The sequence below is a fragment of the Lepus europaeus genome, chromosome 4, assembly GCF_033115175.1.
Source record: "Lepus europaeus isolate LE1 chromosome 4, mLepTim1.pri, whole genome shotgun sequence".
NCBI lineage: Eukaryota > Metazoa > Chordata > Mammalia > Lagomorpha > Leporidae > Lepus > Lepus europaeus.
The window spans coordinates 50036628-50051513 of NC_084830.1; the positions used below are offsets into that span (position 1 = coordinate 50036628).

A 14886-nucleotide genomic window follows, 5' to 3' on the forward strand; every position below is an offset into this window, starting at 1 on the left:
AATCCCACAATGAAAAAAGAATCATTATAGGCCAGGAAAATTACTCGAAAAATCATGTATGAAACGTTCCAAAAATAATAAAAATTTTTAATGTATAAGTAAGCAACTCCAGAAAAAATTGGGGCAGGCATTTAAGGCAGAAGTTAAGACAATACTTGGGATGCTTGTATCCTGTCAGAGTGCTTGGGTGAAAGTCTAGGCTCCTCTTCTGATTCATCTTCTTAACGTATTCCTTGACAGGAAGCAGTGATGTTTTAAGTGATTGGGTCCTTGCCACACAAATGGGACATCTGGATTGAGTTTCAGTTTCTTGGTTTCAGTCTGGATCAGCCCTAACTGTTTTAAGCATTTGGGGAGAAAAATGGTGGATGGAAGATCTCTATGTCTGCCCCTGTCTCTCTGACTTTCAAATAAAATGAAAACAGATAAATAAAAAAAATAGCAAAATCAAAATGGGAAAAATACAATGAATGGTACAATTATATACCTAGGTACTTGTTAGATGCTCTACTGAAAACTAAAGATAAAGTCATGAAAACTCTCAGATATGAAAAAGGAAATATAGATTTAAAATAGCAACAGCAAGATAACTAGTGGTTAACCTTACATTAGCAACATGGAGGCAAGAAGAAAATTGCGGGGATTTCAAGATGGTTGAATAGGGAAAATATGTATTGCTTTAGACGAGGGGAAAATAGCAAGAAAAAAAAGAGTAGAGGAAGTGAATTCCCAGTGGAGTGTTGGAGAGAAATTCGCAGTGGAAGTCCCACAGAAAGAAGAAGGATGCTGTGGTGCAGCACGGAAGGTGCAGATATGTAGTAACGAGCACAGACACCAGATACAACCCCCACGGTCAGGCAGTGGAGGATACACCAGCTTTGAGAGGGAGGTGAGAGCAGATTATGACAGCCCATGCCACTGGTGTTATTGTTGGAGGGTGAGGTATTGTTGGAGAGTTTTGTACCACAATGTCTTTGAGCCTAGCCGGGAGCCGTACCTGGGGGCAGGGTACCTGCTTAATCCAGTAAAAGAAAAGTACATTTCTTTCACCCCATCCTCCCACAGGGATTTGGCAACTGGCAGGGAGAAGGTGCCATTTTTGAATACCAGTAGCAGCTGTGGCGGCTCTTGTGCACATGTGTGATCAGGAAATTTTACCAGAGGGAATAATCTGCATCCCCAACTGACTTTGAGTCTGTCAGGGAGGATTGACAGGAGTATGCACACCCACGTAGAAATGTGAGGTGCCCCCATCCTCCCAACATATCACAGGCACCGGGGCTCAAATTGCCAAGGAGCAATACTCACAGGCAACCAGCTCTGGGAATGTCTCTACTCTCTCTATGGACAGGACAGGTTAGTAGGGTAGAGCAGATCCATTGCACCCCATCACTGTGGGAGCCTTGTGTGCTGATATTGTGGGAACTCGGTGACTTCATGATAGGTTGCAGGGTGTAGCTGGGTCTCTGGGCAATCACTGTGTCTGTCATCAGGGGCTCAGAGCTTCCTGATTGCCTTGGATGGGCCATTGTAGAGGGATCCTTGCTTACATAGAAGACTGCACGGATCCTTTGTGTAGTTCATGCAGCAGTGCAGATCAGTGTTGCATCCACTGTGGGCTATTCACCGAAGAGAGGAGGTTATGGTGTGATTGCACCAACAGAGGTGATCATATTCTCCTCACTGCTGACAATAGAGGAGATATACCATGCCCAATTTGGGTGTTACCCTGGATACTTGCAAGAACACAGCTCCCTGGCCACACCCAGCACATGCCTCTGGGTATTCACTGAAAGAGAAGACACACCAGTAATCCACAGAAGTATAGTTCAAAGATAAAAGCCATTAGAGTAGAAAATCAAGTATTTCCACAATGCCTAAATATAAATACAGAAATTCAAGAAACAAGAATAGGAAGGCAACATAACTCCCTCAGAAGATAACAACAACGCTTCAATATCAGAATGTGAAGATGAAGAGATTGATGAAATGCCTGAAAAGGAATTCAAAGGATTAATCATTGGATTATTCAGAAGCAATGAGAAGCGAATTCATGAGTTAAAAAAAAATCCATCTAAGACATTGAGGAAGAATTTTCCCATGAGATTGAAATTTTAAAGAGAAATCAAACTCAAATATTAGAAATGAAGAATTGAATATGTATAATAAATAATACAGTGTAAAGCCTGAATGACAGCTTTTGTGAGGCAAAGAAAGATATCAGAGCTAGAAGAAAAATCTTTGGAAATACCTCAGTCAGACTGGAAAAAAAAAACAAGATACATTAGAAAAATTAGAAACAATGTTCAAGATTTATGGATACTATCATATGATCCAATATATGTGTCTCAGGAGTTCATGAAGGTATAGAAAGATGAATGGATTAGACGACCTATTCACTGAAATAATTACAGAAAACTCACCTAATAAGGAGAAAGAAAGAGACCCCTAAGTGCACAAGGCACAAAAAACTCCTAATAGACATGACCAGAAAGATCTTAACCATGACATATTGTAGTCAAACATTCAACAGTAAAACATAAAGAAAATATTCTAATATGTGCATGACAGAATTGCCAGATTACTTTCAAAGGATCTCCAATTCAACTCACAGCTGACTTCTCATCAGAAACCCTAAAGACTAGGAGAGAATGGAGAGACATAGTTAAAGTCTTAAGAGAAAAAAAAATTTCAACCCAGAATACTGTACAATACAAAGCTCTACTTTTATCAATGAAGGTGAAATAAACATCTTCCATAACAAACAGAAATTGAAAGAATTTGTCATCACTGGTCAAGCCTTTACAAAATATGATTAAAAATAGGCTACACACAGAAACATATTCAACATTATGAAATAAGGTAAAGGACGAAAATCTCCCAGTAAAAGTACAGAGAAAATCCAAAGTAAAAAATAGGAATATTTTTGGAAAAATGGCAGGGCAAAGTCGTTACTTATCAACAGTCACCTTGAATGTTATTGGCCTCAACTCTCCAGTTAAAAGATATAGACTGGCTGAATGAATTAAAAAAAACAAAACCCATCTATTTGTTGCCTACAAGAAACACATCTCACCAACAAAGATGCACACAGACTGAAAGTAATAGAATGGAAAAAGATATTCCATGCTAACAGAAACTAAAAAAAGATCTGGTTTAGCCATCCTAATATCATACAAAATACACTTTAACACAAAAACTGTTAAAAAGAAAAAGGCATAGAAAGGCACTATGTTAAGTTTAGTGAATCAATTCAACAGGCAGATTTCATTATTATAAATGTATACGCACCTAATTACAGGGCACCTGGCTATTTAAAATAAATGTTATGGGATCCAAAGAGAGACACAGACTCCAATAAAATAATAATGTGGGACTTCAGTGCTCCACTTTCGGTAATGGACAATCAACCAGATAGAAAATCAAAAAGGAAACAACAGAGTTAATCAACACTATAGATCAAATGGACCTAAAAAATATCCACATAACTACTTCTACAGTCACAGAATATACATTCTTTTCTCCAATGCATGGAACCTTCTTCTCTAGGATTGACCACATTCTAGGCCATAAAGCAAGTCTCAGAAAATTCAAAAAATCAAAATCATACCATGCATCTTCTCGAACTACAATGGAATGAAGCTGGAATCAGCAACTCAGGAATCTCTAGAAAATATGCAAACACATGGAGACTGAACAACATGCTCCTGAATGAATAGTGGGTCATAGAAGAAATAAAAGGACATATCAAAAAATTTCTGGAAACAAATGAAGATGACAATACAATATATAGTAGCAAAACTTATATGTAGGAGTGAAATTGACATTTTGAGATTCGATGATTGTTTATAACCCTTGTCTCTATTGTTGAGGAACAGTGTTTTTTTCTTAATGTTTATTGAACTCTTTACTTAGTGTAGGGTTAATATTATGAGTATAAGTAAACTGAAAGTAGATCATTGTAAAAATTATGAGAGATAATAACAGAGGAAGAAGGAGAAGGGGTGGGAGCTTGGGCACAAGGGAAGGTAGAATAGGAAGGTAGGGTAGGAAGTATCACTGTGTTCCTAAATCTGTATATATGAAATAGATTAAGTTAAAATTTAAATAAATTATAAAAGAAGAAAATGGCATGACATGTGTAAAGTGCTCAAAGAAAAAAAATACTTTCAATTCAGAATTCCTTTTAAGCTTCAAAAAAGAAAAGGCAAAATAATACTCAAATAAAAACAGAAAATAATACAGTTGAATATAAAAATTATTAATTTTGTAATATGAGGGGAAATGACACAATTGGAAATGTAGAAAAAAATAAAAATTCACTAGAACTGTAAATATGTGAGTAGACATAAGGTAATTCTTGGGGCCAGCGCTGTGGCATAAGCTGGTAAAGCCACCACCTGCAGTGCCAGCATGCCATATAGGCGTTGGTTTGAGAGCCAGCTGCTCCACTTCTGATCCAGCTCTCTGCTATGGCCTGAGAAAGCAGTAGAAGGTGGCCAAAGTCCTTGGGCACCTGCACCCTTGTGGGAGACAGAGAAGAAACTCCTGCTTTGGATTGGCACAGCTCTGGCCGTTGCGGCCAATTGGGGAATGAACCAGTGGATGGAAGATCTCTCTCTCTCTCTCTCTGCCTCTCTTTCTTTCTCTCTCTCTGTGTGTAACTCTTTCAAATAAATAAATAAATATCTTTAAATAAATAAATAAATCTTTCCTAAAATATTTACCTTTTAAGTCAAAAGAAATTTTATTTAATTTTGCCTCTCATTTTTAATTTATTTTATTTATTTAATATCTTTATTTGGCAGGCACAGAATCAGAGAGGGAGAAAGAGAGAGGGAGAAAAGAGAAAGAAATCCTGCATCTATTGGTTGACTTTTCAAATATCTGCAACATTGGAGGCTGGGCCATGCTGAAACCAGGAACCCAACAATGATCTCCCACATGGATGGCAGGGTCCCACATACTTAAAATAATAACCTCCAAGCAAGCTGGAATTGGGAACAGAGCCAGGACTCAAATACAAGCTCTTTGATATGGGATGCAGATTTCCCAAGCGTTGTCTTAATCACTGCTCCAAATGCCTACCTCAGTAACTGCATTTTTACTTGATTTTATAAATTTAAAGAAACATATATGACTAAAATAATATGACAAGGTGGAATATAAATGGTTTTGAACTATTTATTTATTTATTTATTTTAAAGATTTATTTGACTTTTTTAAATTCAAAGTTATGGAGAGGGAGGGAGTGACAAAGAGATCTTCCATGACAGGTTCACTCCCCAAATGGCCAAGTGTCTTCCACGTGAGTGGCAAGGGCCCAAGCACTTGGGCCATCTTCTGATTCTTTCTAGGCACATTATCAAGGAACTAGATAGGAAGTAAAACAGTCCGACCTTGAACATGTGCCCATATGTGATGTTGGCATGGTAGGATGTGATTTAACCTGCTGCAACACATGCCAGCCCCTGAATTCTTTATTTAGTGGTACAACAAGCCTTTGACCATAATGTAAATTGAAAATATGCTATCTTAAAAATTAAACAAATGAAAAAAGGAAAAAGAAGAAAGAAAAAACGGAATTATATTGTAACAAGAGTCTTTTATTTGCGAAGTGTGATGCATAGATTGAAAGTGTGAAGTGTTGAGTGTGTAATGTGAAATTCTGTGAAATTCAGTTTTGTATGTTAGAGCTAGAGTGTAGTCTAGCAGGTAATGCAAATAAGGAACATAGTAGGATAAGTCTCAGCAATGTAATACTAAATGGATATAACATTGATGAATCTTAGCCATGATTTAATGATATACATTTTTAATTCTCAGATACTCACTAATGCAATAGTAAAATACATATAGCTAAAAGTTGTTAGCAGAATAAAAATGGGAGGCTAAACATATTTGACTAAGCCAAACACATATAAGAAAGGAAAAAATAGAGAAAAATAGAAAAAAAATTAGAAAATACATAAGATGGTAGATTTAAACTCTTCCCACAAATTATTTCATTATATATAAACATAATAAACATTTTGATAACAAATCAAAGTTTATCAGATTGGATAAAAAACCAAAACCAACAACATGTTTTCTAAAAGAGAGAATTAGTTACAAAGACAAAGATAACTTTGACGTAAAGGTAAAACAATGGATTTAGTAGAATAAATAAGCATAAGAAAACTATTATAATTTTATTAATATCAAGTAAAGTAGACTTTAAGAAAAGTAATAATACCAGAGGTAAAAAAAAAAAAAAATCAACATTTTGGGGCTGGTGCTATGGCGCAGTGGGTTAAAGCCCTGGCCAGCAGTGCAGCCACCAATGTGGGCAACATTTCAAATCCTGGCTACTGCACTTCTGATTCAGCTCCCCACAAATGTGCCTGGGAAAGCAGTAGAAGATGGCCCAAGTGCTTGGGCCCCTGCACCCACTGTGGGAGACCTGGAAGAAACTCCTGTCTCCTGGCTTTGGATCAGCTAGGCTCCGGCCATTGCAACCATTTGGGGAGTGAACCAGTGGATGGCAGACCTCTCTCTCTCTGTATCTGTCTCTACCTCTCTCTGTAACTCTTTCAAATAAATAAAATAAACCTTAAAAAATCAACATTTTATAATGATAAAAGACATCAGGAAGCCTCAACAATAATGTGCATGTGCCTAACATTACGCTTTAAAATACATCAGGCAAGAATTAATACAATTAAATGGAAAAACCAATGCAGACGCATAGTTGGAAATTTAACTCCAGAAAGTGATAGAATGTTAAAAACATTAGCAACAATGTAGATTATTATAGATGCTTATAGAGTATTATATTTTACAATTGCAGAATACATAATTTTTTGTAGTACACTGGAAATAGATAAATCATATGTTTGGCTATAAAATGAGTCTCAGTAATTTTCAAAAGTTGAAACTTTACAGAGTTATGTTTTCTAACCAGAGTAGAATTAAATTAAAAGTCAATAACAGTAAGATGTTAGGAAAGCCTCAAGCATTGGAAACTAAAAACAATTCTCAATATATAACCCAATGATAAAAGAAGAAGGCAGACAAGAGAAAATTAAAACATATTTCTAAATGAATGTTAATTAAAATATTACATATCAAAATTTATGGGATACTTCCAAGGCAGTTCTTAGAGGTAATTTTCTAGTTTTCAATGCCTACGTTAGAAAAGAATAAAAGTTTAAATCAATTATGTTGTGTTCTACCTGAAGAACATAGAGAAGAAAATTAAGTAAGTGGAAATAAAGAAAACAAGTTAGCAGCAGAAATTAATTGAATAAACTCAATAAAGTTGTCATAAGACAAAATTTGATTTTCTGAAAAGATTAATACATTTAAATGTCATTGACACTACTGTTAGGAGGGTAAAATGGTAAAATACTTTGGGGAAAATATTTAGTAGACACATAGATGCACACACACACATAGATTTTTTGAGAATGAAAGAGACAGATAGACAAAGAGTGCCCATGTGCTGATTCTCTCCCTCAAATACTCATAACAGTCCGGACTAGGCAATGACAGAAGCCAGGAGCCAGGAACACAATTCAGGTCTTGCATGAAGGTAGAATGAACTGAATTTAAGCCAACAGCACTGCTGCTAGAGTCTGCTTTTCAGGAAACTAGAATCATGAGCTGGTACCAGAAACTGAACTCACATGGCCTGTGGACATCTTTGTAGATATCTTAATTGGTATTGTCACCCCAGGTATAATATTTTTATTTAAAATATTCACATGCTTTTCAATTTTGTTATTTTACTCCTAATTATAAACTATTTAAAAGTCTTGCAAATATACACCCAGCAATTTATAAAAACCTGGTTGTAATAAGCAAAACTTAGTAATATTTCCTAAATCCTATATCAGGTGAATAGATAACATGAATTGTGCTATATCCAAGCACTAGGGTATCACAGGAGATAAAAATGAGTTAATCATGACTATGAACAATGAAATTAATCAGTAAAAAATAATTAATCAGTGGCCCTTTTTTGATTGTCTGTGAAGTGCTAGGCACTGCCAAGGATCTCTACCCTAAATCAATTTACATTATTTGGGTGGATAAAGAAATAAGCAATGTACATAAATAAATTATGTAAAAAAGTATACTATGAATCAAAGGATAAGTGAATCATGCTAACAGGGCTCTGGAATCCTGGACTTGGGGAGAAAATGTGATATAATACAAAGAAAACAGGGATATGGTTCTTAGCAATATAATATCAAATTAATATAATGTTGATGTATTCTAGAAATAATACTGAGTGACAAAAGTACATCCCAGATGATGTGCCTGAATTCTTCCTTACAGTAGTAAAAAAAACCTTTTAGATTCTTAGATTGCTGTTGCCATGATGTGAGGAATGCGGAGATCTCCTTTTGAGATGGAAGAGACACAAAATCACAGAGTTTGGATTACTGAGTCATCTCCTGGACATCAGGAGGCAATCTTCCATTATTATTATGTGTACACTAAAAAGGGGGAAATAGTGTTTGTGAATCATTTGCAAGTTGCATCATGATTTCTGAAATATTTGAGTTATTGACATATATTAAATGTTCAAGGTACTGGAAAAAATGTGAACATTTTAATTGGCTACAAGATATGCTTTTCATACATTCCAAATTTTATCTTCAAGTATTTTTCATTGTGTGATTCCATCTTTTTTCACTTATATGAAATAATCGTCTATATATGTTCTTGTACCATCTGAGGAATATTTTGAGACAATATTTTTTCCAGATTTCAAAGACAATTTGTATTCAATTATTTAGAAGAGGAATAAGCACTGAAATGTGCATTTAATAATGTAGTCCTGCTCTTTCCATGGGGTTTGTTCTATACATATGCTATGTAATTATAATTTCAAATATTATGCAGGCCAACAAAAATGATTTTTTAAAAGACCTATTTGAAAGCTAGAGCTAAGGAGTTGGGGGGGGAGAGAGAGAAAGAGACAGCTCTTCCACCTGCTGGTTTACTCTCCAAATGGCTGTGATGGGCAGGGCTGGACCAGGCTGAACCCAAGAGCTAGGAGCTTGGAGCTTCATCCTGATCTCCCATGAGAGTGGCAGGGATTCAAGTACTTGGGCCATCATCCGTTGCTTTCCTAAGCCATTAGAAGAGAGCTGGATCAGAAATGGAGCAGCTGGAACAAGAACCAGCACTGATTTGGGATGCAGGCATCACAGATGATGGCTTTACCAGCTATGCCATAATGCCAGTCCTAACAAAAATGATTTTTGATGGTTTATTAATTTTCTGAGTTTTGAAAATGAAGTTTACCTTTAAGGAAAGCATACCCATTTTCTAGGTTTTATTAAGTATAGTACTATAGTTTAAATATAGTACTATAAGTTACTATGACTTAACAGACCTTGGGGATCATAGAGCTTTTTTAAATGAATTCACATGGGAAATCATTGCTTTAAATTTAAACAATGCTCACCCTAACACTTTCCTGGTATGATGGTGCAGAAATAGCAATATTTGGTTTGACCTACTATATAATTGATTCCTGCTTCTTGGGGAGCTAGGCTGGATAATTAAACTTTGAGTAACTACACAAAGGGCTGCTGGACAAGATTAAGTAATTTAATATTATATTTATAATTTTAATATATTCAATAGATTTCATATATTCTTAACATTTAATAACTTTGTTAAGCAATGTGAGCTTCATGATTACTAAAAAATTTCTATAAATATGTCAAATTGATTGCCTTTGATTTCAAGATATATGCATATTCATCTAGGCGAAAAGCATTAGCATGTTAAAGAAACAAGCATATTCAAAACATATAACTGGGTGTTTTAATTTTCATGTAACCATTTACTTCTTGTTCAGAGTGCCTAAAAATATTTATTTGTTGTTTGGCTAGTTAGGTTTGTTCTCCATAATGAGTTCTAATATACATTTGTGCCTATGGGGAAACACCAAATTATAAATGTTTCAAGTTTTGTAGTAGCAGAAAGAAGTGAAAAAGCAATAATCTAGAAGTGAATAGTGTGACTTTTCCTAATTGAAATCTGGGGAGGATTAAGAGTTAACTGGTGGGGCCAGCTCAGTGGTGTATTAGGTTAATCCACCTCCTGCAGCGCTTGCATCCTATGTGGGCACTGGTTCTAGTCCTGACAGCTCCTCTTCCAATCCAGCTCTCTAATATGGCCTGGGAAAGCAGTAGAGGATGGCTCAAGTGCTTGGGCCCATGCACCCGTGCGGGAAACTGGAGGAAGCTCCTGGCTCCTGGCTTCGGATCTGCGCAGCTCCGGCCGTTATGGCCATCTGGGGAGTGAACCAGCGGATGGAAGACCTTTCCCTCTTCTCTCTGGCTCTCCTTACTGTCTGTAACTCTACCTCTCAAAAAGAAAAAAAAAAGTTAACTGGTAAAAAACATTTTTTGGTGTTTACATCTTTTGAAAACATTTGCAAGAGTTATATTCATATAGGGCAAGTTAACTGGTGTTTATTTTATAGATCACTAACCTCTTGTAGAACAACCAGCTAGGACAAGTCGTTTCATAAGGATATGTTCACAACAAGAAATTCAATGGAAGGGACTCAATACTTGCTATCATATTTTCTTACAGTGGATATATTTTAAAAATTTATTCCTATGCACATGTAGTTCAGCATTTTCTATTGTATATATAACCAGATACCAAGGTGTAGAGTTCCAGAATCAAACATCTGGAGCTATACATATGGGGAACATACAGCTGTGTTTATTTCAATGATTAGACATTTAGAAGCATACAACACATTTATTTAAATGTATATTTTATATATGTGAGAATATTCAAACAAATGCATTTTTGTGCTTATTTGAATATGCAATTAAAAAAAAGATCTTAGTAAATACATTCATCACTTTTATTTACATTTTATGGTACTTATTTATATAATGTACTTATTAATATACAATCACAACTCTTTCTTTTTTGCTAAAACCAAATAATTTTAAAGGATTAAGGAAACTTAATGGTGACCGTGAGTCATGTAAATTAAGAGAGTTTTGTATGGAGTTATTCATAGTTAACAGGCTTTCAGAAGAATTTAAAAATTCAACAGAACAAGAAAATAAAAGCATTTGAAATTGGAATGTGTTCCTTTACTCCAACAATTTTATCACAATACGATGGATATTTTAATTGAGTCTCAAAGCACTTGTCTAGAAGTATTTTAGTTTTTTTTTTTTTCTACTTACCAGTACTATATATGACAAGACAAAACTTCTTGTTTTTGGTTTAATATATATAGAAAAAAGGTTTCACTATTTTAAGCTACATACATGCACATGCACCCACACCCACCCACCCACACATACACACGATAATTAAGATTATCAATACAATCTCATTTAACTCTACATTTATTTCTAGGGAAGGAACTGGTGACCAGGAAATGATTTAGGAGGGCAGAAGATAAAAATACACTTTGGATTCAAATCCTGGCCATGATATCATGGGAGATTAGGGAATCTTTCTGGTTAGTGTATTTATACTTGTCTCAGGTTTTTGTTTTTGTTTTTTTTTTTTTTTTTTAATGCATGTTATGCTTTTCCTCAAGAGCTTTTAAAAAGACATGATGGGTTGGCCTTGAGGAGCACTTCCTACAGTTGAACAAGATAAAAAAAAAAAAAAAAACAAAAAACTAAACTTTAATTGGCATAGTTCTTTGAAGGAATTTTAAATTCAGTTTACCAGAAATACCATAAAAAATGTCTTCAGGCACTTAATTTGTTGACTGACGGAGTAAACAAAACTAATCTTGGTTTGGTTCATTGTTCAGACTATGGAAAATAACAACATCTCTCAGTGGATTCTGTAAGTATTACATGAGTATAAGGTTTAAAGTATCCGATTGTCAAATGTTTCCTTTAACAAACAACATTTTAATATCTCATTCCCACTTCATAGATGTGAAAACTAAGTACCTGAGCATAAACTCCCAAATATTATTTGTTGGTCATGTTTCACAAATCACTTTTCCTAAATTGATTAATCTCATGTTAAAAGCTAAAATTAGGCGTCCGTGGTTAAGTGCCACCCACTGCAAGGCATCACCTATGGGTGCCAGTTCCATTCCCTTTCCACTTCCTACACAACCCCACACTACTGGGCCTGGGAAAGCAGGGGCAGATGGCCGGAGCATTTGGGTCCCTGCACCCAGTGGGTGATACTGAAGAAGCTTCTGGCTGCTGGTTTCAGCCTGGCCCAGCCTCTGCTGTTGCTGCCGTTTGGGGAATGAACCAACAGATGGAAGACTTCTCTCCTCTGCCTCTCCCTCTTTCTGTAACTCTGCCTTTCAAATAAATAATAAATTTTTTTAAAAAGCTAACCCAATATAAAAAGCTGTTTTCGTTTTTCTGTTTAAATCGGTAAGGAATACATTTCAAAGACAATTCATCCTTTCCTAAGTTGATCACTCTAAATGGTTGTTAAAAGCTAAATATTATAAAAGTTGTTTCGGTTGTTTTCCTTTCTGCTTCAATCAGGAAGGGATACGTATTTTCAAAGACAATTCCTAATTTCATCTAGAAACGTCCTCAAAGAGCAGATAGTAGAGTGTGGGTGTTTGCGCCCGTGTGCATGTGTGTGTGTTCGGAGCTGGTCAATAATCAAAACTATATACTTCCGCATTTTATATTTATAAAACAAATCACAGTCCTTACTTTTAATTTCCAGTCACCTTGTGAGACAGGTGGTAGAGCTTCAGGCTCCTGTCAAAACGAAAGGCCTCAGGGCTGCTGCCTCGCCTCCCAGGACCCGCGCAGAAGCGGGAGAGATGCCGACCAATGAGAGATCACATTGAGGCCTGGTCCCGCCCCTGCCCTCCGAGCCCCGCCTCTCCCCCCGACCGCCTTTCGGGAGCAGGGGCTGTGCGGCCGGTTCGTCCCGCCCCTGCTTCTGAGTGACAGGACCGTGGACAGCAACATTTCCAGCCGGACTCGAAGTTTGTCGGCCCTTGCCTTGGCAGAGCTGAGGTGTGTGTGTGGCCAGCGAGGGCGAGGGGGCTGGGGAGACCCTGCCCAGGACGCTTTGGGGTGCGGGGCTGAAAAATGGGAGCACCTCCTGAGGCGAGCCCCCAGTGCGTTTAGGAGACGATCTTTGGGCGGGCTGGGTGAGGGAGGCCCCGCAAGAGGAATCCGGAGCTTTGGGAAACCCGGTAGTTCCGGCAGTCACTCAGGACCCCTTCCCGTAACTGGGGAGATCGCGGAGGGGCGGAGTGGGCTGGCGGGCGCGGGGTCCGGCCGAGAGTGGGCGTGGCCGCCGCGGCTGCCTAGGAAGGCGCGGTTCCCGCCCTGCCAGCGTGTCTGGAGCGGCCCGCGAGGCCCTGGAGACGCTCGTCCCGCCCACGTCCCGAGGCCTTCCACTCGGCTAGGGATTGGCTCCTTTCTGCTGTCAGTCAACTCACAGCGGCTCAGGTCTGGGGCCGCAGTTGGGTTTTGCAGTTTCCCCGTAGGCCTCGCTTTTCCCTGTTACTCCTCTTGGCGCATTTTTCTGGCGCTCTATTAATGAACACGTGTCTACAGATTAAAAACATTTGCAGGGGCGAGCTTCAGACACTACGGGGTGGTTTTATTAGGTGATAGGTTGGTGGTGGGTGTGGGGGGACGGATTACATTTCCAGGTGTTTGGTGAATCCCTGAACCCAAGAGGTGTTTGGTGTCCACGTGCAAGACTAGGCGTCTACCTGGAATTCTTTTTCTGATTGCTGCCTCTTGGAGCTGAAGGAAGTTCCTTACAAAGTTGAGGCAATTTATTGCTGAATGGACCCCAGTATCTGATCTCCCCTTCAGTCCCTGCAGTGGAGAGATCTAGTAGTGTTGTAAAGCCCTTTTCTCGCTTCCGTTGGGCCCGTACTTCATGACCAACTAAGAGATGATAACCACGGACAGCCATTTCAGATCTCCTAAACTTTAGTGCTATCACCTGGTCCCAAATGTTTCAGCAGAACAAACATAAAACACAAAGGAGGTAAAATTCTCTGCTTCCCTCTGCCAGGTATACAGAGTAAATAAATCCCCAGGAAGGAAGCTTACACTGCTTGCTAACACTGGGGAGAGCGCTGGCCTACAGTCAGGAGACTGGCAGGGTTAGTTAATGTTTTGCCCTTGGGCAATAACCCTCTCACCTGTTTTCTCATCTGTAAAGTAGAACTACTTGTATGTGCCTTTCCTGCCTAAAGAGGAATAATTGATTGTGAAGGTATTACCAAAGCAATTTGCACAGTTTTTGTTGTTGTTGTACTTTTAACCCATTTTCTGTCTGATCTTAATTTGTAAGTACCTGTAAGTATAATCATTCTGCTTAAGGTATTCTTGAATTTGTCTTGTGGTTTCATCTCTTATTTTTGGGTTACTTATAAGTGGAGGAGAAACCCATTCATGTATCCATTATTGATGTGGATCTGGTTGGGTAGCACTTGAAATTTCTTGCATGAAATTCTTTTTTTTCCTTTAAATGACTAGTTTTTTAAAATATATGTTTTACTAAAAGTATTGATAAACACCACCTTTTATTCTAATCAAAACTAACTTTATGGTATCATATTCCACTTTGAGAAGCCAATGAAAACTGTTAACTTCCCAAAAAGGCACAGCTGGAAGTATAAATGGATGCTGGATTAAGAGCACCTATTTTCCTTCGACTTCTGTAGGAATAAAGAATTTCTTTCCTTGTACTTCCCCACTTCCAAAGAAAAACAGAGTAACTTTTACCCAAAGTCCCATAATTTGGAGCAGAACTGGATGATTGTCCTTTCTTTGCAATGCCATTTACTATAGTTTACATTCCTACTTCAGGGTCTTCAGAGACTCTCCCTATTCTCCTTATTTTCTTCTTTTTTTCCTTTTAGCATTAACAATCATG

General features: G+C 37.6%; 1 protein-coding gene and 1 long non-coding RNA gene across 5 annotated transcripts in view; one reads left to right on the plus strand and one right to left on the minus strand.

Moving 5' to 3' along the window:
- LOC133758337 (uncharacterized) overlaps positions 1–12766 on the minus strand; it is a 68605-nt gene extending 55839 nt beyond the window's left edge. For all 3 annotated transcript variants that reach the window (XR_009865789.1, XR_009865788.1, XR_009865787.1), the window contains exons 1-2: positions 12687–12766; positions 3611–3666 (exon numbers count right to left, since the gene is read on the minus strand). This is a non-coding gene — a long non-coding RNA (uncharacterized LOC133758337). The remainder of the gene's footprint in view (positions 1–3610; positions 3667–12686) is intronic.
- Positions 12767–12877: 111 nt separating this feature from the next.
- Positions 12878–14886, plus strand: part of TRIQK (triple QxxK/R motif containing) — a 114950-nt gene continuing 112941 nt past the window's right edge. For both annotated transcript variants that reach the window (XM_062188259.1, XM_062188261.1), the window contains exon 1: positions 12878–12998. The gene's annotated coding sequence lies outside the window, so the exon portion shown is untranslated. The remainder of the gene's footprint in view (positions 12999–14886) is intronic.